We start from the raw sequence: 27,927 nt of genomic DNA on the forward strand, positions 1-27,927 counted from the left end.
TGGAGAGATGGGTCCAACAGATTCCTGGAGTAGGTAGGGACTGGAGAAGTCGAGCGGGACGGGTACGAGGTGCCTTGACTCGAGCACAAGTTTCACAAGGCAGTACATATTCTTTACAATCCTTCACTATGGTTGGCCATCAAAAATTCCAGGTTATCAGTGGGAGGGTAATGGCTATACCAGGGTGACCAGCAAGGACAGAATTTTGGGACTCCTGAAATACGCGTAGGTGAAGTTAAGGAGCGACAAACAGTTTATGGTTAGGAGTAATTTCGGGGGCTTGGTCTTGAGCATTATGGACTTCTTCTACCAAATCTAAGGAAACAGATGATACAATGATGCCTTTAGCCAAAATAGGAACTAGTTCTGAGTTCTCAGACTGAGAGGGATGGAAGCTACAGGAAAGTGCATCAGCTCTTATGTTCTTTGTACCAGGCCGGAACGTTACCAAAAAATCAAATATGGAGAAGAACAATGCCCACCTAGCTTGCCTAGGATTGAGTCTCCTGGCAGATTCTAAATAATTGAGATTCTATGATAAAAATTACAGACCTCTCCATTCTTTGTAGGAGGGAAAACTTGGAAAATCGGCAGTGTATCAAATACTTATTTTCCTCACTATACATGGGAATCAATTAGGGACTAATGATGTCCAGGGAAATTCTGGATCTCAAAACCGCCCAGTAACATAAACTTTCATTATGTCGCGCCCAGGGATATGGGGTACTCGGTCCCGGGTAGTGTCTCTATTGGGAATGTCACATTGGTGGCCGTTGCCCAGTTCCGTGCCCTGGGTCCTTTTTGTAATGGGGATATTTATAGCGGAGAATAAGATAATGTTCACGTGACGTCACTTGCGGTGTTGCGGTTAAGTGTAGGGAGCCGTCGCTGCAGAATGTCACTACTGGGCTGGTGGAATTGGCAGCTAGGATGGTAGACCCTCCGCAAGTAATAATAATAATAATAATTTTATTCATTTATATAGCGCTATTAATTCCACAGCACAGTAGGGTTTTGCCCCAGAGGGTATATGGTGCAGTGGGCATTGGAAGAAGGTAGTCCACACAGGTGTTAAGTGCAACTGGTTTACTTACTGCTGGTAGGTGTTGACTGGTTGCCCGAGGCCGGCTGGTTTTGCCTCCAGGTCCCCAGTTTGGCTCTCTGGTACCTTCTTCCCCTGCACCTGTCTCTGGTAAGTGGGTCCCCGTGGTAAAAAACAACTGGGGGTCCCTGTTCTGTGGTTTGTCCACTTCTGTCCACCTGACGGTAGAGTGAACCCTGTGGGGTTGGAGTCTCTGGTCCTGTTCTCCCTTTGCTACTGACTCTTCAGATTCTTTTGGGTCAGCAAGGTCTTTGATGATCCCCTTGCTGTGCAGGTTTAAACAGGTCGGCTTGGAGCTCTTTCCTGTCATAGGGTCCTGTACTCCGTCGGTGCATAGTTCCGGGAGTACTCCAACATACTCCACCGGCAACTGCTTCTCCTGGGTACCAGGTCACCGTTAACCCGAGTCAGGACGTCGCTTCACTTCCACCATCACTCCTCGCCTGTCTCACACTTGTCTCTCTACTCTCCACAGTCTACCCCTCCCACTTGGTCAACAAGTTGACTGGATTGGCTCCACCTCTAGGTGGCCATCCATGGTCCCACCCTAGCTGAATACCATTGTATGGGGGATTGTTGGGGAAAACTGGAATTGCCTGGGTTTTTGTTGGTACCGGCACTGGGGTTCTGGGTCCCTAAGAGGGTAGGCCCTACTTCCTTGTGGGGATGCAGAACCTTGTAGCACCCTGATGGTTTCAGGGTCACTACAATTACAGTCCAAGAAAAGACATCAGCAGTAAATATTATGATGCCCCCATCTAAAACAAGGTAAATACAGGGCAACACAGTGTTTCCCTAGAGCTGTGCTTGAGTTTTATTTTTAGGTTTAGGAATAATTTTATCTTTTTCTGGAATATTACGTCTTAACATCTTGATTTATTTCCTTAATGTCCTCAGAGGAGAAACTATTAGTATTTTATCAATAAGTGAACCTAAGCATAAAATTGATCGCCGTTCTGTACCGCAGCACAGAAGATTAATATTGCTTATTTCTGATCTGAAAATATGATCTAAAATTAGAGAAAACGGTAAAACAATATTTTTTTGTTATAGATTGTTATCTTAAAAATGTGCTAAAAAATAGCTTTAAACGTTATATCTGTAATTGAATTTGGGCTGGAGATGTGCAGTGCTATATATAGAGTATTTCTGCTGATGTTCAGTGTTTTATCACCATGTTACACATGTGTTATTATGGATGATTAATGCGATGTATGTGAAATGCAATACTATCCTGCCTGCAAACATCACATTATAACCACTATCAGAGAGTTTGAAATATTTAATCAAGCGCCAATGACTAATAGACTATAAGGGCAAGCAATTGCCTGCATGTCAGCTGCAATACCCTGCAGATGAAGTTATGTCTTACGTCATAAGCACACAAGTTCTCATAAAGATCTCATATTTCTACAAAATAATCATGGTGGTCTATAATATATTATGTTTTGTATTAATCAAATTCTTAAAAGGAGTCTATTAGCACAAAATAACTGTTCAAACCATGCTCAGTGAACCCTTTGTGTGCACCTTTCCTCCTACTTGTTTACCATCTACGGTATCTACGCCTTTCATTGGCCCCTTTAACCACTTCCAAAACATGATGTATTGGTATACCATATATAAAACATCAAAAAATGCAATAAGAGGTTTTCAAATCATTGTATCTACCCCAAAATGCTATTTATAAAAACATCAGTTCAGGAAGCAAAAAGGAAACCGTCTCACAGTCAAACTGACTGAGAAATGAAAATGTTACAGAATATTTTTTTTTACTTTTTTACAAATTTCTGAAAATATTACCACCATTTAAAAATAATAATACAATTAATAATAATAAAAATAATAAAAATACATGTTTCTTATACAGTGGTTTGCCCACTGTATAACAAACATGCATTTTTATTTAATTTTATTATTATTATAATTATTATTATTATTCTTATTATTATTTTGCAAGTGTTCTCATCTAGAATGAATGGAGAGGTCTGTAATTTTTATTGTAAGTACCCTTCAACTGTGACAGACAGAAAAAAAAATCCAGAAAATCACATTGTATGATTTTTAAATAATTAATTTGCATTTTATTGCAGAAAATACCATATTTTTCAGATTATAAGATGCACTTTTCCTCCCAAAAATTTGGGAGGAAAATGAGGGGTGCGTCTTAATGGTAGACCATCTTGGACACCCGCCGCCCTGGCCAGCTCCACCACACAACCACTGCTGCTGCCGCTGCCAGCACTGACCTGCCGCTGCCTGCACTGACCCGCCTCCGTTGCCAGCACTGACCCGCTGTGAGCACTGAACCGCTGCCGCCGCTGTGAGCACTGACCCGCCGCCGCTGCCAGTACAGCCTCTGCCTCCTGTGACCCCACTCCACCACCGCTTTGCCCCCCCCAAAGACAACACCGGAGTGTAAGACGGACCCAATTTTTTTTTTACCTTTTTTAATCTCTAAATTTGGGGTGCATCTTATAAAGCAAAAATACGGTAAGTATTTGATAAAATAGAAAAACAATAGAAAAACAGAACTTAATATTTGGTACAGAAACCTTTGTTTGCAATTACAGAGGTCAGACATTTCCTGTAGTTCTTGACCAAGTTTTCTCACATTGCAGCAGTGATTTTGGCCCATTACTCCATACAGATCTTCTCCAGATCTTTCAGGTTTCGAGGCTGTCATTGGGTAACATTGCGTTTCAGCTCCCTCCAAAGATTTTCTGTTGGGTTCTGGTCTGGAGCCCGGTTAGGCCACTCCAGGACCTTGAAATGCTTCTAACGAAGCCACTCCTTATTTGCCCTGGTTGTATGTTTCAGGTCATTCTCATGCTGGAAGACCCAGCCATGACCCGTCTTCAATGCTCTTACTGATGGAAGGAGGTTGTTGGCCAAAATCTTGCAATACATGACCCCCTCTATCCTCCCTTCAATACAGGACAGTCGTCCTGTCTGTTTTGCAGAAACGCACCCCAAAAGTATAATATTTCCACTCTCATGCTTCACAGTTAGAACGATGTTCATGTGATTGCACTCATCTTTCTTCTTCCTCCAAACACGGCGAGTGGTGTTGACACCAAAAAGTTATATTTTGGTCTCATCTGACCACATGACCTTCACCCTTGCCTTCCTTGGATCATAGATGGTCATTGGCGAACTTCAACAAGGCCTAGACATGTGCAGGCGTGAGCAGGGGGACCTTGTGTGTCTTGCAGGATTTTAATCCATGACGGTGTAATGTGTTACTAATGGTGATCTTTGAGATTGTGGTCCCAGCTCTCTTCATATCATTGACCAGGTCCTTATGTGTAATTCTGGACTGATTCCTTACTTTTCTCAGAATCATTCTTACCTGACGAGGTGAGATCTTGCATGGACCAACCAACAGTTGTTGCTTTCTCACCAAGCTGCTTGCCTATTGTTTTGTAGCCCATCCCAGCCTTGTGCAGTGTACAATTTTGTCCATAGTGTCCTTAAACAGCTCTTAGGTCTTGGCCATGGTGGACAGGTTGGTGTGATTGATTGAGTGTGTGGACAGGAGTTTTTTATACAGGTAACAAGTTCAAACAGGCACAATTAATATAGGTAATGAGTGCAGAGTAGCAGGGCTTCTTAAAAATAAAATGACAGGTCTGTGAGAGTCAGAATTCTTGCTGGTTGGTAGGTGATCAAATACTTATTTCATGCAATAAAATGCAAATTAATTATTTAAACATCATACAATGGGATTATCTTGATTTTCTCTTTATTATGTCTGTCAGAGTTGAAGTGTATCTACGATAAAAATTACACACCTCCCCATTCTTTGTAGGTGGTAAAACTTGCAAAATCGGCAGTGTATCAAATACTTATTTTCTCCACTTTACATGTAATCATACTGACTTGGGGAATTATATTGCAATGTCATTTTTACCATATCATGAATGCCATAAACACGCTGCTCAACGCTGTTAAACCTGATGTGACGAGCTTTCACTTTCATTTTGGCATCACCAACCAGCTGCCAACTAAGAAAGCCATGGAACCCATAGGGTGTAGGGGCGACATGACAGCCCGGAGGGTAGGGAGTTGATGGGGTTAAACAGTGTTGGTTCGTTTAGCAATGAGGAAAAGAAGGTGATTGGTTAGGGGGTGGAGTGTGGTGGAAGGAAAGGAGGGAGCTTTATGGTGTATATCAGGGGTCAGGAACCTTTTTGGCTAAGAGAGCCGTAAACGCCACATATTTTGAAATATAATTCCGCGAGAGCTGTACAATATGTTTAAAGGGCCATTGACAGATCAATCGCTCCAATGTTCACTTAGTACAGCAAGGAATGCTCCTCCCTGCTGTATAAAGCCACAACTGGACTGAAACAATGGTAATTAGCAGTAAAAAAATCAAATAAATAACTTACATTGTGAACTTGCGATGCATGACATCAGTCCAGCAGTCTGGCTTCTTCTTTTTCCTGCGCATGACTGGAAGCTGGCATTCTTCCCACCTGATGTTGAGAGAATGCCAGCTTTGAGGCATTCGCAGAAGAAAGAAGCTGGAATATTGGACATGTCACACAACGCATTGTCAGTTATGTCAATTATCTATTTTATTATTTTACAGCGAATTATTGTTTAGGTCCAGCGGTGGCTTAGTGCAGCAGAGAGGAACACTCCTTTGTGTACTAAGTGACCGCTGGAGCAATTGTGTCTGTCAGTGGCCCTTTTAAAAGTGTTGGTCTTACAGAAAATGAACAAAAAAGAGAGGCTCAGACCCAGGAGATACACACACAAGCCATACACAGCACTCAACATGCCGTATACACAGTACATAAGGAGAAGAAAAAAAGCTCTGCAGGTAAACATATGCACACCAGGAATTAGATATACCAATAAACCTCACAATATGAAACTTTATTAAGTGCCAAACACAACAAACACAGCACACATACACACCATATACACAGCACACACTCACACACGCCGAATACACAGCACACGCACACGCCGTATACACAGCACACGCACGCGCCGTATACACAGCACACGCACGCGCCGTATACACAGCACACGCACGCACCGTATACACAGCACACGCACGCGCCGTATGCACAGCACACACAGATATAAGTACCTGCTGCTTAGTTGCCCTGTAAGATCAGGTGCAGCACAAGTGATGGATGCAGCAGTTCAAGGGCTGGCTTCATTCTCCTCTTTTCTCTCCAAGAAAAGACCTTATAGACCTGAGCAGCAGAGCACAGAACTGGAGGGTGAGAGGCAGAACGCACGGCACTATACAGGCCCCTGCCCCATCACTCTGCTTCTATCTGCAATTTCACAGGGGAGCATGTAGGAGCCGGAGGGAGGAAGTCCCACCCCCAGTGCTGTTTGCCGGCAATAGACAAGATCAGCGGCTGCCCGAGCACTGCAGCCTCCGGGAATCTGCCCCAGTGCCCTGGGGGCCGCAGAAAAGGTCATCGCGGGCTGGATGTTCCCCACCCCTGCCTTAAAGGAAACTGTGCCTGCCGAGGACTGCGGTCCCCGGAACTCAGCCCAGGGACAGCAGAACTGAAGGCGAGTGGCCAAAATGCCGCCCCCCTGACATGTGCCGCCCGGGGCGGACTGCCCCCTCCGCCCCCCCTTTGCTACACCACTGCAGACCTGCGGGAGAGGCGGGGGGCGGCGGCCCCCCCACCCCTCCACCGGCCAGCCCACCGGGAGAAGTCCCGCCCAGGGCCGGCTCCAGGTTTTTGTGGGCCCTGGGCGAAAGAGTCTCAGTGGGCCCCATCCACACATAGACATGCACAGATACATACACATACAGGCACACGTACACATACTTAAAGAGAAATTCACAAAAACACATAAATAGACATAAATCTAGACACAGTCATATACACTGCCATACATAGATACATATCATACATACACACACATTATTTTTATATATTTATCCTGTATATATATTTCTAATATTGGGAAGCCGGCAACAGCCTCATTCACCTCCCGGCTTGTCTAACAGACATGGCCGCACATAGGGCACACTAACACTGCTGTATATACATCCCAAGAGAGGTCTGGGGTGGGGGGGGACATACAGCACCTGGGTGGAGGGGACATACAACTCTGGGGGTATAGTAGTATGCAGCCCCCATATTGTGTTATGAAGCCCCCATTGTCCTCCATATAGTATTATGTAGCCCCCACATGCACTATGCAGCCCCCATATAGCACAATGCAGACCCAGATAGCATTAGGCACCTTCATGTAGTATACAGCACACATATAGCACAATGCAGACCCAGATAGCAATAGGCACCCTCATGTAGTACACAGCCCCTAAATACCACAGTGCAGAGCCAGATAGCATTAGGCACCCTCATGTAGTACACAGCACCTATATAACACAGTGCAGAGCCAGACAGCACAGTGCAGAGCCAGATAGCATTAGGCACCCTCATGTAGTACACAGCACCTATATAACACAGTGCAGAGCCAGATAGCATTAGGTATCCTCATGTAGTACACAGACCTATATAGTACAGTGCAGACCCAGACAGCACAGTGGAGAGCCAGATAGCATTAGGCACCCTCATGTAGCATACAGCTTGTATATAGCATAGCCTGTATATAGCACAGTGCAGAGCCAGATAGCAGTAGGCACCCTCATGTAGAATACAGTGATTAATACTCAGTGGCGTAACTAGAGTTTGATGGGCCCTGGTGCAAAATTTGGATCGGGGCCCCCCTCCACGTACACCGACACTTAGGGTGCGGGATAATGACACTGACACTCGGGGTACAGGATAATGATGCTGACACTTGGCTCTTACCCTCAGCACCCAGGTTTCCCATGATCTGAAATCCCTCTATCAGTACCCAGCTTTCCCATGTTCTGATATCCATCTTTCCCTCAGCACCCAGCTTTCCCATAACAGAGTAAAGCTGGGTGCTGAGAGATGTATAGCAGAGCATGGGAAAGCTGGGTGCTGAGGGAAAGAGCCTTTTTCCCTCAGCACAAAACAATACCATCCCATACTTGTATCTTTGTCCTCCTTGTATATAGATCTCCAAATACTATAATGGCCCCCACATAGCCTTCCGTATAATATAAAGGGTCCCACATAACCCGTCATATATTATAATGCACCCCCATAGTTCTCCATGTATTATAATTCACCCCATAGTACTCCATATATTATACTGCACCACAGTCCTCCATGTTTTATAACGCACACCCATGTGTGACCATGTGTAAGGTAGCCTCCATATTCCTCCATTTATTATAATGTAGCCCCCATAGTGCTATATGTATTATAATGTAGCGCCATAAATCATCATTTTGTATTATGCAGCCCCATACTCCTCCATGTATAATGCACCCCTAGTCCATGTATAAGGTGTCCTTCATGTTTATTATGCAGTCCCATAGACCTCCATGTATCATGGAGCCAGGCCCCTCCAGGCCTCCATGTGTCATGCAGCCAGCAAAATAAAAAACAAGTACCTCTCTTCTCCTTCCAACCCTGCGACTGCGGTAGTTACGCCCCTGCCCCCATATGTCACACACCCTGCACCCCCATATCACACACACTACACCCCCATATCTCACACACCCTGCTTCCCATACAGCCTGCACCCCCATATCACACACACTACACCCCCATATCACACACACTACACCCCCATATCTCACACCCTGCTTCCCATACAGCCTGCACCCCCCATATCACACACACACACTGCTCCCCATACAGCCTGCACCCCCCATATCCCACACACACACTGCTCCCCATACAGCCTGCACCCCCCATATCCCACACACACTGCTTCCCATACAGCCTGCACCCCCCATATCCCACACACACACACACTGCTCCCCATACAGCCTGCACCCCCCATATCCCACACATACTGCTTCCCATACAGCCTGCACCCCCCATATCCCACACACACACACACACTGCTCCCCATACAGCCTGCACCCCCTATATCCCACACACTGCTCCCCATACAGCCTGCACCCCCCAGATCTCACACACTACACCCCCATATCTCACACACCCTGCTTCCCATACAGCCTGCACCCCCCCATGTCACATACACACTACACCCCCATATCTCACACACCCTGCTTCCCATACAGCCTGCACCCCCCAGATCTCACACACTACACCCCCATATGTCACATACCCTGCTCCCCATACAGCCTGCACCCCCCATATCACACACAATACACCCCCATATCACACACACCCTGCCCACATATCTCAACCTGCCTGTACCCCAACTTACCCCTCTCAAACACTCTGCACCCCTTCACATGCTTCTGTCACAGTCTGCAGCCCTCATATGCCACTCACCCTGCAGCCCCCCTCCCCCTCATGTCCCCTCTTTTCTTATTACCAGTCATCATGTGTCCAAATCGCCTTCAGTATCTTGCTTTCTGCCGGCCTCCTGTGTCTCCTCCCACACAGTCACATGGGCGTGACATCATCGCAGGTCCTGCAGGATGGAGATCCCATCTGCTGTGCAGGTCAGGAGCACTCCTGCAGCTCAGAAACGGCTGGTGGCCTCTCCAGGTCAGGGGCCCCTCTACTGACACTGGGCTCCCCTGACTCACAGGCCGGCCACTACACAGCGGCACTACACATAGGGGCCCGGCAGCCGGCTCTGCAGAGCGGCTGCCGGGCCCCTATGTGTACTAGTGCCGCTGTGTAGTGGCCGGCCTGTGAGTCAGGGGAGCCCAGTGTCAGTAGAGGGGCGGCTCACTTCTCGTTCGCCCGCTGATCCGGTCTCCTCGGCGCGTCGTCCATTGCTGTCGCTCAGGCTGACCTCTCAGCAGGCGCGCAGTGATGACGTCACCGCGGTCCTCTGCAGAGCTGTCAGAAGAACGCCGACAGTCACAGCGGGGAGAATGATAAGAGAGAGCGCCGCTCACTCTCTCATCATTGCTCTCAATTGTATCGGCACCTGCGATGCCGATGCAATTGAAAGCTCGATCCTCGGCGGGGGGCGGTGACAGCGCGGCCACCGGGCCCCCCTGAGTAGCGGTGCGCCACTCCTGCCACCGCGAGTGGGCCCCCCGGCAGCTCAGGGCCCCGTCATTTGACCGGGTTTGCCAGGTGCTGGCGCCGGCCCTGGTCCCGCCCCTCCCGCCTGTCAGTCCGGGCCTGATCAGCGTGCACCGCGGCCTGATGGAGCGCGGTGCATGCATCCTTCCCATAGACAGGTAGGAGCCCTGTCTGCGAGCCAGATACGGCCATCAAAAGAGCCATATCTGGCTCGCGAGCCATAGGTTCCCGACCCCTGGTGTATATAATAGGAGGTGGGACCTCCATCATGATGTCCTGAGGAATCCTCGGATCTGGTCAGCATGGCGGTGCAGGGCGCCCAGGCAGTGCAGTCCCACACCCAGGCTGCCTGGGTGTCTCCTCAGCACCTTCCCCTCCCCCCCCCCTCTTTGCTGTAGTGCTGGCAGTTTCAGGACTCGCCGGGGTCTTTTGGGGAAGGTGGGGGTGAGGAGGACAACGTGAGAGCCCCCACTCCCGTGGGGACCCTCCGCAGCTGGGTGGGCAGCGGTAGCTTGCAGCGCCCGCTCTGGCTGTCGGGAGGAATCTCCTGCAGGGCCGCGACGGCCGAAAAGGGGGCGTGTCCAGCCCGGGGGCCTACTTCCGGTGTGAGGCCTCAGGCTGAATTTTTTGAGCGATGTGGCCAACACCCCCCCTCCCTCCGCGGGGGGGGGGGGGGGGGCGGAGGACGGCTGCCTACAGGGTCACCTCACCTGTGTGGCTTGGATTATCGGGACCGGAGGACTGGGCGCAGAAGGCGGCGGCGAGGAGGAGACAGGAGGCGCCTGCAGGGTCACCTCACCTGTGTGGCTGGATTATCGGGACCGTAGGACTGGGCGCAGTAGGCGGCGGCGAGGAGGAGACAGGAGGCGCCTGCAGGGTCACCTCACCTGTGTGGCTGGATCATCGGGACCGGAGGACTGGGCGCAGCAGGTGGCGACGAGGAGGAGACAGGAGGCCTGCTGTCTATCCTGGAGCAGGCATTGGGACAAGGGTGCAGCTCTCATCAGTAGCGGCTTCCCCCAGGAGGGGAGCGCCCAGCATTGTGGAGGCGACAATCGGCCCAAACAGGGCATGTGGACACGGTGCTCCTGGTGTCAGGGGGCGAACCTGGCGGGCATTCGGTGCCTGCAGCTTGAGGGACTGTCCCGGGATCAGCGACGGACGACTGGCGAAAAGGACGGTGACGGCTGATCTGAGGGCGTCCTCTGGAGGCAGCCTGGCGCGGTAATCAATTTAAGTTTCAGCCTTTTTGTAGTGGTGGGGGGACAGTCGCTGTAGTGGAGTAGTGTCTGGAGATATGGGTAGCAGCTGGGGGGGTTTGGAGCATGTGGTTAGTTCATAGGTTGGTTGGTTGTTCTGGAGGCCAGGGGCAGAGTTACAGACGGGGTGGTCTCATGGCAGCGGGGCCGTGAGGGTGCAGGTGGCGTCGGGTCCGGTGGTTACAGTTGCAGGTTGGGGATGGCGAGGTTCGGCGTTTACCGCAGTTTAGGTTTTGTGAGACTTGGTTAAGGGGGCTGATGATTGCGGCACATGTGAGCGGGTGAGACGGCGCAGTTATTGAAGGTTTGCTGGGGTGTTTCATTATTAATCTTCTGATGCATGGTGGTTCTTATTGGATGAATTATGGTGGGTAAGGTAAAGGGGCGAGGGGTAAGTTTTCAGGGGGTTTTTGGGAGTGATGTGTAGGTGCGGGGCCCTGGTATGGTGCGAGGGTTGCTGTGGATAAGTGAATAAAGGAGAGCGGAAATGTAGGAGAAGGTGAAGTGTTGGTTGCTGTAATGGGTTTGTAGGTTTGCAACCGCATCAATGGTAACATAGGGTTAATTTGTGGCTAGTCAGCATGTTATCCCATTGTGGAGGTTGGTGCTGGGAGGAATGTTGAGTCCAGCGTGACTGAATTGGTGTCAATGTAGGTGCTGGGCAGCTTTGGGCTGCTGTGGGTGAACTCGGTTAATCAGCAATGGTGGGCTGCGGACGGAATAATGGAGTTCTTCGGACAGCCGTCATTACGGGTGGGGACTATGCGAGTTATGGTTTGTACTAGAGGATTGGGTACTTGTGGTGCATAGAGTGTAAGTCGGATAGCTTAGGGCCATCTGGTATTATTGGGTGTTTTGCATGGGTGGACTCCTGGCATCTGTGGGCTGGTGGAGTCTATTTAATATTCATATACAATTTAAAAAAAAAAAGGAATGCTTGGCCCGGTGGTAGGTATGGGCATCTGGGTAAGGGTTTGCTTAGGGAGTCGTGGTGCTCCGGTCTCACGGCACGAAGGTATTTGGTTTGAAGGTGCAGTTGTGCGTTACGGAAAAATAGTGGTACGCCCCTCGGTGGTCGGCTTTGAGCGGATACTATGGTGTGGCCAAGGTTTTAATTTATCTTGGGGTGTAATATGAGAGCTCAAAGGGGGTTGCGTGTCACAAGGTTTTCCTTGAGATCGAAAGGCCCGGACATGGTGTTTGGTAAATTTGTGTCTCCTGATGCCCATAGTTGCATATGGAGTCAATCGGGCCAGTGGTGTGGCTGCAATTTTCCGGTGGGCATTGTAGTACAGGGAGCTTGTCGTGGTCCAGTTTGCGGAGGCAAGCGGACTATGCATTATGGTTGGAGGTGTTGTTGGGGACCTTGGGATCGAAGGTAATGCTTCAATATCTTCGACTCAGTAAGGGGTACAGGGCGATGGTTGCAGTTGTTTTGTTTTTTGAGGCCGTGTTAATTTTGGGGTGGAGCATGGTTCCGTTAGGCCGTGTGGGCCTCGTTGAAATTAAGTGGGCCTGATTTCGGATGAAGAAGGTCCATTAGTGTGGTAGTTGAGTATGTGGGAAGATTTTGGGATTTTCTGGGGAAGACAGCTCGAGCCTCTGTTGTTGTCAGAGGGTGTGATGGCGGAATAAATCGGTCAGGGGAGGCCGGTAGTGATATTTGGCTCTGGGGAAGCTGCAAGGTCAGCTGTAGGGGAAAGTTCAAGGCTATGGATTGCAGTCGTTTTACAGCGGGGTTTCACTTTAGCGGTTTCCTGGGAGAACTAGGTTTGGGGTGCGAAGTGACCCAGTAGCATAAGCAGTGTGAGTGTCATCCTGTTGTTGTATCTCAACCCCAGTGGTGGTTTAATTCAGCTGGAGACAGGAGGAGGACTGACTGTACAGGGTGACTGTACAGTGGTTCTTTGGTCGGTACTGGGGAGGACGATGGTACAGTCGGTACTGCATTTAATTGGTTATAATAAGGCCAGCGGGGCATGGTGTGGATTCCGGTATAGTTTGGGAGTTTGTGGCATGGTGTGCCGGTGGGCCTGAGTGGCCGTCACAGGGACCCGGTGGCTCCTGCCACCAAGGATCAGGGGAGTGCGGTGCAGTAAGGTGGACTGGGTCGCTGGATGGTGCATATATGGGATGCTCAGAGTTTAAGTGATAGATGGAAAGGTTTTAATGGTTGGTTTGGCTTGCAAGTTGGGGGAGCAAGCGTTGGGTGTGTGGGGGTCCAGGTCACGCAAGGTGTCACGTGGCCTGTTCTGTGGCGGGGGTAGGTCTGGTCCAGAGACGGTTTAACGGATAATGTTATTTGATTGGAGAGTCACTTGTAGGATATAGTGGCTCCGGTTACAAGGATCTTGCAGGCATGGGTCCTGCAAGGTGGGGGGTATTGATCCGTAGGTGATTCATACCTCATCTCCGGCCCGGTGTGTGTTGCGGCCAGGGATCATGTTTTGGTGGTGGAAGGTGGTTTCTGGACCGGACCTACCCAGGGTTACGTATTGTATTACGTACTGTATTATTATGGTATTACCTATTGTTAAATGTTGGGGACGCCCGTTGGACGGCGCCCCCTTGTGTTAGTGTGTAAACAATAGGCAATAAAGGGCTGCTGTGGCCATTTTTTACCAAGTCGCAAGCAGTGTCCGTGTATTATTGATACCGGGTAATGGTAATTTGGAATAATATAGGAATCAACGACCGGAAAATCCCTCCTGGAAATGTCAAGAAAGCCATGGAACCCATAGGGTGTAGGGGCGACATGACAGCCCGGAGGGTAGGGAGTTGATGGGGTTAAACAGTGTTGGTTCGTTTAGGAATGAGGAAAAGAAGGTGATTGGTTAGGGGGTGGAGTGTGGTGGAAGGAAAGGAGGGAGCTTTATGGTGTATATAATAGGAGGTGGGAGTCCATTACCTCCTCTTGCATTTCCTGGATGACAGCTTCCCACCCACCCTCCCTTCTATTGTGTATTGTTATTATTGGTGTGTTTATATGCATGTATAATTATTCAATTTTAAGAGCCATTACAACAAAAAAAAAAAAATGAGAAAAGAAAGGATTGGAGAAAGTGTCGTGTATAAAATAATAGTAAAAAAAAAAAACGAAAGAAAAGAGATTTCTATGTGGATTGTGATGTATATTGTCATTTGGGATTCTTGTAAGTGGGTGAATAAGATGGGGGTAATGTGGGAATATATGTATATGTATATGATGTGTATGATGTATATGTGTATGGTCCGCATAAATAATGGGGATTATGTCCTTTGTCACAGCAGCGGGGGTAGGTCTGGTCCAGAGGAGCTCTAATTGTTACTGGTGTTTGGATGGAGAGCCACTGGGGAAGGTACAGTGGCTCCGGTTACTGGTGACCTGCAGGTACAAGGTTGTCTGCAGGGAGGAGGTATTGCTCCGTTGGTGATCAATGCCTTATATATGGGTCAGGGTTGTTGCCAAGGATTATATATTAAGGAGTTGATGGTTGCCAGGGAGTTACAGGTGGCTATAGTGCCCCAGGTGATAGGTAATTGAAAGTACGGGTGTTTTTGGTTTGGGTAAGGGTATTACTCCTTTGGTGAATTTTACCTCATTTAAATATGGGACCATTGTTATGGTCAGTGATCCATTTTGGTGAAATGGTAATCGCAGGAGGAGTCATTGGTTGGGGTCATGGTTCTGGATCCAAGTGCAGTGCAAGTACGTGGTTCTGCAAGGCATAGGGGTTTTGATCCGTAGGTGATTAATACCTCTTATCTCTGGGCTAGTTGCAGCCGGGGATGTTGTTGGATTAAAGTCGCTAACGGGCTTTAAGGTTTTTGAGGTCACAGTTACTGTCATGCACATGGGGGATTGATCCGTAGGTGATTGATGCCTCATATCTCTGGGCTGGAGGTTGCAGCCGGGGATAATATTGAGTTGGAGGTAAAGAGGAATGTAAGGTTTTGAGACACGGTTGATACTTGATGCTTCTTGGGGGGGCTTTAATCCGTAGGTGATTAATGCCCCCATCTCTGGGTCGGTGTGTTGCGGCCAGGGATCGTGTTTCTGACGGTTGTGTGATTGAAGGGTCACTTGTAGGATATAGTGGCTTTGGTTACAGGGATCTTGCAGGCATGGGGTCCTGCAAGGTTGGGGTATTGATCCGTAGGTGATTAATGCCTCGTATCTCTGGGTCGGTGTGTTGCGGCCAGGGATCGTGTTTTTCTGACGGTTTGTGTGATTGAAGAGTCACTTGCGGAATACAGTGGCTTTGGTTACAGGGATCTTGCAGGCATGGGGTCCTGCAAGGTTGGGGTATTGATCCGTAGGTGATTAATGCCTCGTATCTCTGAGTCGGTGTGTTGCGGCCAGGGATTGTGTTCTGGTGGTGGAGTATGGCTTCTGGACCGGACTTATGGCGGGGGTAGGTCTGGTCCAGAGGCGGTTTAACGGATAATGTTATTTGATTGGAGAGTCACTTGTAGGATATAGTGGCTCCGGTTACAAGGATCTTGCAGGCATGGGTCCTGCAAGGTGGGGGGTATTGATCCGTAGGTGATTCATACCTCATCTCCGGCCCGGTGTGTGTTGCGGCTAGGGATCATGTTTTGGTGGTGGAAGGTGGTTTCTGGACCGGGCCTACCCAGGGTTACGTATTGTATTACGTACTGTATTATTATTATTATGGTATTACCTATTGTTAAATGTTGGGGACGCCCGTTGGACGGCGCCCCCTTGTGTTAGTGTGTAAACAATAGGCAATAAAGGGCTGCTGTGGCCATTTTTTACCAAGTCGCAAGCAGTGTCCGTGTATTATTGATACCGTGTAATGGTAATTTGGAATAATATAGGAATCAACGACCGGAAAATCCCTCCTGGAAATGTCATGCACGTCACTTTCACAGGATCACAGGAAGGGATGGCCTTAGGCTGCTTTCACACATCCGGCTTGAGCTGTGCGGCTCAATCTGGCTGTGCAAGCTATGCAACGGATGCGGTGAAAACACCGCATCCTTTGCATAAGTTTTTCCCATGCGCCCGGTCCGTTTTTTGCCGCTTGCGGCATGCTACTGAGCATGCGCAGTGGCAAAAAAACGCATGCGGCGGCCGGATGCGGTTTTTGCCGCATCCGGCCGCCATAGGCATGCATTGAAAAATGCGCCGCATCGGCCGAATGCGGCGCGATGCGTTTTTTTTGCCGCACGAAAAAACGTGCCAGGCAACATTCCATCCGGCCGCCGCATCGGCTAAATCTGCCGCATGCGGCAGAAACCGTATGGAACGCAAGGCCATGCGGCACTAATTAAAGTCTATGCAGGAAAAAAGCAACCGGCAGCAAAAAAAAAAACGGTTGCGATTTTCCTGCAAAGTGCCGGATTGTGCCGCATTGCAGAAACCGGAGGTGTGAAAGTAGCCTTAGCAGACAAGTGTGACGTCCCTGGACTATCAGGTCGTCACAGGGTACTGCCCAAGCGGCCCTTCCGTGCAGTATTCCGCCTCCCTCTTGGTTCTGGGTCCCTAACTAAATTGTGTTGCCTTCAACAGTAAATCAAATCCTAGATACACCCTGCACCACACCCACCAGAGACACCAGTGGACAGCTTAAGTGGAATAGAGTCGCCCACCTGGGGTGTAAGGGAGGGGAAGTGAGGAGTGTAGAGAGTCGAGTCTGAGAGTCGAAGGAGAGAGGTTGGGAAGTAGCCCTCAAGCTGTGAGGAGCTCAGAAGAATTCGGGCGCGGTGACTCCTGAAGAAACTGTCTAGGTTGCAGACCCAGAAACTTGATTTACCCGGTCGTCAGTGTCTGCTTATGAACTGAGTGAGTACGAGAGTGACCCCTGCACTCCATGGCACCCCACACCATGTTCCGGGGCATCCCCCTACCCGTGGAGGGTTACGACACCTTGCTTCCCCACTTCATTACCCCGGGTACTCCCAGCGGCAGCGGCGGTACCCCCCAAATTACCGTACACCACAGGTGACTTCACGAACTACATATCAACTCCCCTGTAAATACCCCCTTCCATTTGAGTGGCCGCACGACCCACGGGTCCGGAGACCCTCGAGCCACAGCGAACCCGGATCCGAGCAGCTCGGCTGCTTCTACGGGGGCGGCACACAAGCATCAATTGTCGCCATTCTCCACAGTGGCTACCTTCTTCTTCAATTAATATTAGCACAGTGATTGAACATCTATGGTAAGATGGCACTTCGATCATTTTTATAGCTTGCATACGTTTCTTTGCAGCACAGTATTTAAATTATATGTCAGGATCTGCGAGTACCATGACCGGCATTGTACCAACAGCAGCCTTCATCAGGATGATGTCTTCATATTCTCCCCCAAACACTTCTCACTACAGGATGTCTTAAATACAACCCCTTGTTATTCCATCATCTGTATCCACTCCAGTCTGTGACTTGGGTCCCTGAGCAGACACCAGTGCTGATCACAAAAATGTGTGTCACCATGCTTATCCATATAGTTTTGGGGCATACAGGTTTATCCAAACCAGTTACCCTGAAGGCTACCGTACCTTTCCATCATCAAAAGCTCAAACGCTGAATTATGCTTATTGTATACGAATGTTGCTCTATATGCTACCTATTATGTCATAGATTAGATATGCCATTTAATATCTGTGACTCTGATGATCTACATCATGACTCTTGTCAAGTTTGTACACCATGTTCCAAATTATTATGCAAATTGGATTTAAGTGTCATAGCCATTAATTTTTTTTTTTTTTTTTTTTAAATTAAACTCTTTGATGGTATTGTGTCTCAGGATTCTTTGGATCACTGAAATCAATCTCAAATACCTGTGATGATTAGTTTGCCAGGTGAGCCCAATAAAAGGAAAACTGGATGTTACACAATATTAAGCAGGCCACAGTTTTCAAGTAACATGGGAAAGAAAAATGATCTCTGCTGCTGAAAAGCATCAAATAGTGCAATGCCTTGGACAAGGGATAAAAACATTAGATATTTTACGAAAACTTAAGCGTAATCATCGTACTGTGAAGAGATTTGTGGCTGATTCTGAGTACATACGTGTTCGTGCTGATAAAGGCAGAATGAGGAAGGTTTCTGCCAGGCAAGTTCATCGGATTAGGAGAGCAGCTGCTAAAAAGCCATTACAAACCAGCAAACAGATATTTGAAGCTGCTGGTGCCTCTGGAATCCCTCGAACCTTGAGGTGTAGGATCCTTCAAAGGCTTGCTGTGGTGCATAAACCTACTATTTGGCCACCCCTAACCAGTGCTCACAAGCAGAAACGATTGCAGTGGACCTAGACATACATGAAGACTAATTTCCAAACAGTCTTGTTTACTGATGTGTGTCGAGCAACCCTGGATGCTCCAGATGGATGGAGTAGTGGATGGTTGATGGATGGCCCCCATGTCCCAACTAGACTGCGACGTCAGCAAGGAGGTGGAGGAGTCATGTTTTGAGTCGCAATCATGGGGGGACCTCTGGTATGCCCCTCTAGGGTTCCTGAAGGTGTGAAAATGACCTCTGCAAAGTAGAGTTTCTGACTGACAACTTTGTTCCATGGTACAAAAAGCAGAAACGTGCCTTCAGGAGCAAAATTATCTTCATGCATGATAATGCATCATCTCATGCTGCAAAGGATACCTCTGTGTCATTGTCTGCTATGGGTATAAAAGGAGAAACTCATAGTGTGGCCACCATCTTCCCTGACCTCAACCGTATAGAGAACCTTTGGAGTATTATCAAGCAAAAGATCTATGAGGGTGGGAGGCAGTTTACATCAAAACAGCAGCTCTGGGAGGCTATTCTGACATCATGCAAAGAAATTCAAGCAGAAACTCTCTAAAAACTCACAAGTTCAATGGATGCAAGAATTGTGAAGGTGATATCAAAGAAGAGGTCCTATGTTAACATGTAACTTGGCCTGTTAGGAAGTTTTGGAATTAAATAGCTTTTTAATTCAGTGAATGTGACTTCCTGATGCTGCAAATTCCACAAATGAGCATTTTCAGTCCATTAAACATATAAAATGTTTTGAAACTCAACTGTGCCTAATAATTTGGAATTTGAGTTTTTTTAAATTTTGAAGATTATTCTGTTATCATTGGTAGGTTTCTACACTAAAAATATATGTATACTCTAACGGGTGATGTTTTTTATTAAACTGACTGTTATTTGCACTGACCATTTAGGAAATCAGAGAAATATATCATTTGCATAATAATTTGGAACATGGTATATATACCTTGTCTCCCGCCATTTTTTTCTCATTTTTTTTTATACATTTACGTCCTTTTTATGCATTTTCCATGTATATGCTTATTTTTATTTTCTTTTTAGTTTTTTTTTTTTTTAAATTATGTTCCTTAGTGTATGTTTGATAAACCTCACGTGTTACACCATTCTCATCTGACCATGATTAAAATCCACTTATTCCTATTCTCTTCAGTGTGCCGGATTTTGTCTATAGCTATAAAATCCGTCAATAGTTTTATGTTGCCCAACCTGAGCCCGGATTACATGCTGTAGTTTATAAAGTAACTATTTTTCAGTCGACCCACTTGTGAGTCCTGAATTCTGCGAATCCTCAGTATTTGTGAGTTGCAGGCCTCGTCATCTGCCTTTGATTGACAGCTTTCCCCCAAAGGAGCTGCGGTTCTTAAATAGTAGGACTCGGCCTTACAGGAGAAAAAATATCTTTTATCATAATTTCTGAATTCTGAATATAGCACTATAAATAGCACTATAAATATACAGTGGAACCTTAGATTACGAGCATAATTCATTCCGGGAGTGTGCTCTTAAACCAAGTTACTCTTATATCAAAGCGTATTTTCCAATAGGAAATAATTGAAACACAGACAATTCGTTCCACAACCCAAAAATATTTACAGTATTTATACAAACATCTTACAATAATATAAAACAATGTACTGTATTCATGTAAAATTATTACAGTACACTAATACAAAATACTGTACAATAAAAAAACATATAAAGCAAATTAAACTACACGTTAGCTTACAATAAAATTGTTGGTGTGCGAGAGATACAGCATAAGCAATGTGCGGCACTGGTTAGCAGAAAGAAAGTACAATACTATATCCACAAATGCAAATTGATAGACATGCTATATAATATATACTATACTGTACAATGGTATCAATGGTATACTATATAGAGCATACAGTACATATTTACAGAAAGTTACCTCCAGAGCAGGTCAGAGCATGGTAAATGCACAGAACCGTTAGTGTGCACAGTGAGGGTTTGCTCTTATTGCAAAGCATTGCTCTTAAGCCAAGTTACAAGTTTTTAAAAAGGTTTGCTTGTCTTGCAAAACACTCTCAAACCAAGTTAAGCCGGCGTCACACGGTACAATCTATCGTGCGATTGCACGAGCGATCGTACCCGCCCCCGTCGTTTGTGCGTCACGGGCAATTAATTGCCCGTGGCGCACAAAGTCGTTAACACCCTGTCACACGTACTTACCTCCCGGACGACCTCGCTGTGGGCTGCGAACATCATCTTCCTGAAGGGGGAGGGACGTTCACAGCGACGTCACACAGCGGCCGGTCAATAGACGCGGAGGGGCGGAGATGAGCGGGACGTAACATCCCGCCCACCTCCTTCCTTCCGCATTGCCGGTGGGACGCAGGTAAGTTGTGTTCGTCGTTTCCGGGGTGTCACACGGAGCGATGTGTGCTGCCACGGGAATGATGAACAACTAGCGCGCAGAAGGAGGACCGACATTTTGAAAATGAGCGACGTGTCAACGAGCAATGATAAGGTGAGTATTTTTGCTCGTTAACAGTTGCTCGTAGCTGTCACATGCTACGATATGTCAAACGATGCCGGATGTGTCACTAACGACGTGACCCCACCGACATATTGCCCGATATATTGTACCGTGTGACGCCGGCTTTACTCTTAATCCAATGTTCCACTGTAGTTTGTTTTCCCAGTTTTATGCTGCTCTTTGATAGGGAATCATAAAACTAGTGACAGATTCCCTCCCCCCCCAAAAAAAAACAACAAAAAACCCTAAGAAAATACTTTGGTAAAAAGTTCAAAATGTCTTTTTGTTAATCATCTTGTATAAGTAAAGGTTTAGGAATCATCATACCCACAAGTTTCCTATTGCAAGTTGCACAAGTCTAGGGTCAGTAGTGTTATTGCTTGGCCCCCATTAACGTGTACTTTTGGGTAATTTGTTTTAGTGTTGCAGGTTTACAGTTAAACATTTCATACAACTGAAAGTCACATAAATTTAGAAGTAAAGTAAAAGCCTTCTTCCAAAGTCATCATCCAGCCTGACCCCTGAACACGCTCAGTGACTTGCATTGACAAGAGAGGTGATACCGGGATACGCGGTTTATGGATGTACTACTCAAAGTTCAGTAAATCCATACAGAGTAATGAGAGGAGAGAGCCCTGAGCTGGAGGAACAGAACAATGCATCTGTTTTCAATAATCAGACCAAGCTAAATGTTAAGAACAGTCCTGACAATATTCAGGACAAATTGTGTAAGGTACAAAAGTCTGTACCAATCAACATTTCAAGTGTAAAAACATCTTAAAGGAAATGTATTGTCAAAAAATACCTAAAAAAAAATGTCAGCAGGTTTTTGCTATGTAATCTTAGAGCAGCATGATGTAGGGGCAGAAACCATGATTGCAGCGAAGTGTCTGCATGCTGTCATTTCTAATCACTCTTTTCTCTGCACCAGATCTAGCAGTTCTATGAATGCTGAGCTGTCTATAACTCCGCCTAAATCACTGATTGGAGGCTTTTTGTGTACATTGTACATTGACAGAAAGCTGCTAATCAGTGGAGAGGTAGGTTACACAGCGCAGTTGACCAGGAGGCACCTAGTACTGTAGTGATTATTTCCTGATGATAGTGTTTCGCCCGGGGACCAGGGGTACTCAGATCCGGGCCACAGAGTCACTTCTGTGGGTATCACGGCAGCGTGACCCGGTCTGTGATCCCAGGCTCCACAGTAAAAGGGGTATTTGTTAGGGGAGATTGTCCGTGACGCCACCCACGGTTGTGGTGATGGTGGAACACCACCGCTGCTCTAGAAGGGGATCCCGGGAGCGATGACAGGGAGCAGCGTAGTTGTTATGTCCCCTCCGTGGGTAGGGGGGTTGGTTGTCCCGGGGCCCGATGATGGGGTAAGCAGGGGGCGGCAGGGCGCAGTGCTGCAGTGCAGTGCCCGAGGGCACGAGTGTACTCACAATAAAGTCACACGGAGTCACTGGTGAACTAAGAATTGCCGGTGTCCGCAGCCTTCGGTACGGGGGTGTTTGTATCCCACACACGGCGCAGCAGCCCTGGTTGTTCTTTCCCTGCAGCAAGTGTCTTTTTCTCCTCTCTCTCTCTCTTCCTCTTTCTCCTCAGCCGGGGACGGGGAATCACTCCCCTGTAGTGATCCGGGAACCCAGGTACCGAGGGGCCACCGCCCGGCTCCGGCTACCTGTTCTGGCCCCTTCCTCACTACGGCCTGCCCCGGCCCTCTTGGAGAACCCTTCACTCCCAGCCGGGAGCTACACTTCAGACTTCCGTCCTGTCTGCTCTCCACACACTCTCTGCCCCAGCCCCTCCCCTCTCCTCTGCTTTTCCCTTACACTGGGGGCTGTGCTTTGTCATGCTGCACCGTGTGAGATCATATTACCAAGGAGGATTAACTCTTTATGTGACACCCTGGCTGTGCCAGGGCGTCACACACCCCCTTGGTAAAACACGGCCCGTCCTCGGGCCGGCTAGGCACCGACATTTTATTAAACTGGAAAAGATAAAACATCAAACATTTTCAATCCTCCCAAAACGGGATGCACATCACTTTAACATTGCAGTAACAGTCCAACACTTTTAATAATAACAGGGTAACGGTTCCTTCAGTCACCCACCCAAACAACCTAGCCTTGGTGCTGCCCCTAAAACCCAGGCAGCACCCCTTGACCCCAGTCCAGAAGCGGTTCCAGATCAGTCAACGGGACCGGTACTTCGCTGCCGTTGTGGCCGGGCGGACTGCCGGAGCCGTCGTCATCTCCGTCGCGGCCGGGCGGACTGCCGGGGCCGGTGGCAGGGTGGTGACAAAGGTGAGGCCTGGGGACCCCAGGTCTGGGTCCTCCCCAACAGGCGCTGCGGGCTCCGCTACCGGTAACAGGGGTAACGGCTCGGTGCATCGCTGCGGCGGCCTCTTCCAGGAACCAAATGCTGGCAGAGTCCTGGCGTCAGTGCTTCCACAGTCCTTGTCACATAAGCTGCGGTTCCTTTCTACTGCTCCCCCTTGGTACTCGGGAGCAGTCCTTCCAGCAACTTTTAAACTTTCTCTTTCGCTTCCGGTCCTCCGGAGCTTCATTTCCGCCCGCGTTCTCAGGGGGCGGAGCCTCTTTTTCGCGCCCAACGCTTGGGGAAGAAGGTGCTGGGCGGGAGATTTTCGCGCCCAAAATGGCGGCAAAGATGGTGACTTTAAGATTTTTGCAGCGGATCACCGCTGACAGTCCAGAATAAGGCGCACTTCCTCCAGATAACTGGATGGGTTCGATCCTGTTCGTGACGCCAAATGTTTCGCCCGGGGACCAGGGGTACTCAGATCCGGGCCACAGAGTCACTTCTGTGGGTATCACGGCAGCGTGACCCGGTCTGTGATCCCAGGCTCCACAGTAAAAGGGGTATTTGTTAGGGGAGATTGTCCGTGACGCCACCCACGGTTGTGGTGATGGTGGAACACCACCGCTGCTCTAGAAGGGGATCCCGGGAGCGATGACAGGGAGCAGCGTAGTTGTTATGTCCCCTCCGTGGGTAGGGGGGTTGGTTGTCCCGGGGCCCGATGATGGGGTAAGCAGGGGGCGGCAGGGCGCAGTGCTGCAGTGCAGTGCCCGAGGGCACGAGTGTACTCACAATAAAGTCACACGGAGTCACTGGTGAACTAAGAATTGCCGGTGTCCGCAGCCTTCGGTACGGGGGTGTTTGTATCCCACACACGGCGCAGCAGCCCTGGTTGTTCTTTCCCTGCAGCAAGTGTCTTTTTCTCCTCTCTCTCTCTTCCTCTTTCTCCTCAGCCGGGGACGGGGAATCACTCCCCTGTAGTGATCCGGGAACCCAGGTACCGAGGGGCCACCGCCCGGCTCCGGCTACCTGTTCTGGCCCCTTCCTCACTACGGCCTGCCCCGGCCCTCTTGGAGAACCCTTCACTCCCAGCCGGGAGCTACACTTCAGACTTCCGTCCTGTCTGCTCTCCACACACTCTCTGCCCCAGCCCCTCCCCTCTCCTCTGCTTTTCCCTTACACTGGGGGCTGTGCTTTGTCATGCTGCACCGTGTGAGATCATATTACCAAGGAGGATTAACTCTTTATGTGACACCCTGGCTGTGCCAGGGCGTCACAATAGAGCACTGATTTCATTGAAACAGCAGCACACAGCCTAATATGTGACACATTTCTGGAATCAGAATCTCTGCTCCACATCATACTTCTCTCAGATTACATAGCAAAAACCTGCTGCCAAAGTCTCTTTAAACATATTTTTTTCTGAGAAAAAAAGGTTCTCCTGCACCTCTCCTTATATTCTCCTTCCTTCACGAGACTTTCCACCCAATCATCAGTATATTCTACTATAAGAGACTTGCAAGGAAGCAGAGATGAAACCTCCCAAAATCCTTTATTTACCAATGTCTTGGCCACTGGTGACCTATTTTAAGCCAAAGTATGTAAAAATCAGCCAATATACAATCATGTTTCATTGCCGCAATTTTATACTTTGATATTTACTTGTTTGCCATCATGTAAGTGTGCCGCCCCCGTGCCAGCAGCCGGCGCTGCTCGGATCTGGATCTTCGGTACGGCTCGGGGGATCCTGCTGGACCCGGGGGTCGCGCAGACACTCCAACTAAAAGGGGACGTATTTGATGGTAGTAAACTGTCTATGACGCCACCCACGGAGTGTGGTGAGATGTGGCACCACCGCTGCTGTTGTAGGACACCCGGGGCGATGGGATGGCAGCTTGTTGTTAACTCCTCCGTGGGTAGGGATGGTGGCCCCGGGACCCGGTGACTTGGTGCAGGGGACGGTGATGGCAGGGACCGGTGCGCCTGGTCAGACCAGGGAGTCTCAGCTTCCTCACGATTAAAGAAGTCAGACAAGTCCTTTGGTTAACCAAGGTGATTGTGGCTGGCCGCCGCGGCCGGGTGTATTCTGGTCCCCCACCCGGGCTGGTGGTCCGTATCTCTTCCCTCTGCACTGTGCTGTAGTGTTTGGACTTCCCGGTCTGGAACTCGGTAGTCCGCTCCCGGTAATACTGTTGGGAGCCGTGCCCGCTGATGCTGACCCGTGGGATCTACAGGCTCTGATGGATGCCCTATCCCTCTCTCTGGGTAGTTGTCTCTTTTCGGGACTTAGGTTGGGACAGGACCTATAATCCTGCCCTCAATCGGTTAATTAGCTAGGCCGTTGGTTCCGGTCTTGGCTTCAGGGTCCGAGTACCCCCTCTGTGCACGGTTTCCGGTCAGGTCTCCGGTGTTGGTACCGGCGGGCTCCAACCCTGCTCCGGTCCACCTCGGATCTGCGGAGCCGTCTTCCCGTCTCCTGCTAGCCACGGGACCACCGTCTGCCACCTAGCCAATGTGTCCGGGCTCCGACCCTGACACCTGTCAGTTCAGCCTCAGGCTTATAGCAGAGGCCTGGACTTCACTCCACTCCACTCCACTCTCGACTCTCTCACTTCTCTCACTTCTCAACAACTAACACTTTCCTGCCCCGGGCTCTCCAGACCCCTAGGTGGGCGTTTTCTTCCATCTGGTCCCTCCCACTGGTGTGCCTGTCTTTCCCTGAGGAAGGTGACTAGGGTTTTCTGGTTGGCTGTGTGTAACCTGAGTTAGGGAAGGTGTTATGCGGGGGCCTATGTGTGACTACCTGCAGTGTCAGGCCGTCACATAAGTATTTTTTCTTTAGAAATGTAACAGTTGGTCAGTTTTTGACTAGGACAGACCATGTTTTCATTGCCGTATCCAGGTTACGGCATACTTGCAGTATTGGTGACCGGAACTTAGTCTGCATGACTGGCTTAGTTGGTGGGCGTGATGAACAATGATGGTAGGCATATCCCAGCGTTACCTTCCACATGCTATATGGCAGACTCAGCCCTCTTATCATTGGTTGGCGTATGCAGCAGTACAGTCGTCGCCTCTGTTGACAGGCGCACTTTCCCCACAGTAGCTGGATTGAGTGGGCATGGTGGCCGGCTTAGTGAGTGAGCATGACCATCTTGGTGTCTTCTACGCACTACTGTGAACCAACCGCTTATCAGGGCATGCTTGATCGCCTCGCAGTGTAGGGGAACGGAGTCAGTTGGTCGGTGGGGGTGTGATGGCAACCGGGCTTAGTCAAAAAGAGGTAATAACTGGCTAAAGGGCCCTCACTAACTATGTAGACAGCGCAGAAAGAAAACTCCACACCACCAAGGCAGGCATCATGCCCACCAATTAAGCCCCTCACGCCGACAAACCTCTGCTCCCCAATATTGCAAGTAAGCCCAGGTTTCCATCCAAGATCTTCTAATCACTGCACTTTGGATATCACTGTCTTCTTGAGCTATATGATTATTTTATATATTTTTTTATTCATGAAGTGCTGTTTTAACATATATCACATATTTTGTGACTGTTTTTTAACATAAAACACACACACACACACATACACACACACACACACACAGATGTTTCACCCATACTTTACGCATCATTTTTTATTATTTTTTTCCATATATTTCCACCTATTTTTATTTAGTGCTCCTCGGGCATATACCTTCTTTAAGATGGCTGCCATCACACTCTGCGTGTATGCACTGAGTGCTCAGCTGTGTGCAGCCTCATCCACCTGTGCCATGCAGCATGATTGGCTGAGATTGACAATGTGCTTTCCTCCCTGGACCATCTGGAGTTTAGTCATATGCAGCGTCGGTCTGGCATGCCAGGGTAGCATGAAACCCCCGGTAGGCCCCAACCTTTGTGTCAAACTAAGCTGTGCCCATCAGCCTGCAGGGGCCCCCTCCAGGTGTATTAACATCACCTGCAGCTGCGGCTCCTTAGACCGTCGGGCCGCCGCAGGTCATGACACTGTATTCAGGCAGCAGTCAGATTATGACAGCACCAGTAGCTATGTACTGTCCCGCTCTCAGCAGCCGAGCTGCTCGGATTCGGTCCTTCTGTGGATGGCTCGAGGTTCTCGCGGTCACTTCAACTGAAAAGGGGGTTATGGTGTATAGGATTTTGGAAAGTTTGTACGTGACGCCACCCACGGTATGTGGTAAATGGGGGTACCACCGCTGCCATTGAGGGGACTCCCGGGGGCGTTGGGCTGGCAGCTGGATGTTGATAACCCTCTGTGGGTAGGGATCGATGCCCCGGGGCCCAGTGGGAGTTGTGGTGGTGGCAGGGATTACAGGGAATAGTACACTCACAGCTCGGTTGTCCTCGTGTTGGATGAGGCTGTATTGATGTGGAGGGTCAGTCAACACAGAGTCCAGTACTTAACCAGAAATTGCCGGT

The sequence above is a fragment of the Anomaloglossus baeobatrachus genome, chromosome 1 (genome assembly GCF_048569485.1).
Source record: "Anomaloglossus baeobatrachus isolate aAnoBae1 chromosome 1, aAnoBae1.hap1, whole genome shotgun sequence".
In the NCBI taxonomy this organism is placed as follows: Eukaryota; Metazoa; Chordata; class Amphibia; order Anura; family Aromobatidae; genus Anomaloglossus; species Anomaloglossus baeobatrachus.